Consider the following 1,708-nt stretch of genomic DNA (forward strand, 5'->3'; position numbering starts at 1 on the left):
TAATAATAATAATAATAATAATAATAATAATAATAATAATAATAATAATAATAATAATAATAATAATAATAATAATAATAATAATAATAATAATAATAATAATAATAATAATAATAATAATAATAATAATAATAATAATAATAATAATAATAATAATAATAATAATAATAATAATAATAATAATAATAATAATAATAATAATAATAATAATAATAATAATAATAATAATAATAATAATAATAATAATAATAATAATAATAATAATAATAATAATAATAATAATAATAATAATAATAATAATAATAATAATAATAATAATGATAATAATCGGATAGATGGATAAATAAATAAATAATAACGATAACATTAATTATGATAGTGATAGAGATAACTATAATGATATTCACAATATGCTTTATAAATTTGCTCTTGTTCATAATTTTCAGTGCTTATCAAAAAATTGAATTAGATTGAAGAAGAAAATGATTTTGCTTCATGTCATATGCACTAATATGAGATGCATATGGAATTTAAATTAACCCAATGTTAGTAAACAGTGCTATTAAGAGACAAAAAACAAGTTCCTGAATAATTAATTAAAATTTGTTCAAACTATTAAACTTCAATTCACCTGTATAGCACGGGTAATTTTAACTGAGACACCTTCGAAGAGTTCACTATTAATAATATCAAACTGACACTCTCCATAACATTTGATCAATAAGCAATTTTCTTGTGCCATCTTCTTTTCAACTATTCCAATAAATGTTACTCCTTGACAGTCTGAAATAGCTAAAGTTATATCTCTTAAAGTCAAAGATCAGCAAATCGTTATAGTTCATTTAATTCATTTTTTTTTTTTTTTGTTAACAAAGATTATATCAAGATTTTCGATATAATCTGCATAATATGCTCTCTAATATATGTCAAATGTAGTCGAACATGAAGATTTCAATATCATCCATTTAATTATTCATTTCAAATTAGCTAATTAATTGTCATTGTCACCATAATTACGATTAGTTATGCTGATATTGTACACCTCAATTATAGCTGGAAATATCAGTAAGTTCGATTGATTAAATAGGTCAAGAAATTAAATGTAGTAATAATTAAAAAGTAGATGAATAAGCTAATCCAATACAATACTTGCTAAACGAATACTAAACAGTTAGTATTACTGCAATTTCATACAGCTATTTCATCCATCAAATGGCTCCCTCAAAAGTAAGAAATTAAACTATCATTTATGATTTTTAGCGATAATAAATTACGGAATGAATTTTAAATTATACCAACTCATTAATTATAGTTGAAAAAGAATTTAATTGTATTGTTAAACGTTAGATAACTCTAACAAATATATCATAAATCTTTTTTTTTCCCAGTTTTTTTTTTCGTAAAGTGATTCATATGTTGTTGATAAATGCGAAAGAATCATCATTTGTGTCAGAATTCTCAAATTCCATTTACAAACAAATAGTTATAAATAAATGCATTTTCAAATATCAAACGAAATTTTGCTTCAACCAATATTCTTTTATTATTGTTACCATTATTACTATCATTTTATCATTATTATTATTATTATTATCATTATTATTATTATTATTATTATTATTATTATTATTATTATTATTATTATTATTATTATTATTGTTATTATTATATTATTGTTATTATTATTATTATTATTATTATTATTATT

This window comes from Loa loa, assembly GCF_000183805.2.
Source record: "Loa loa unplaced genomic scaffold supercont3.90, whole genome shotgun sequence".
NCBI classification, from domain to species: domain Eukaryota; kingdom Metazoa; phylum Nematoda; class Chromadorea; order Rhabditida; family Onchocercidae; genus Loa; species Loa loa.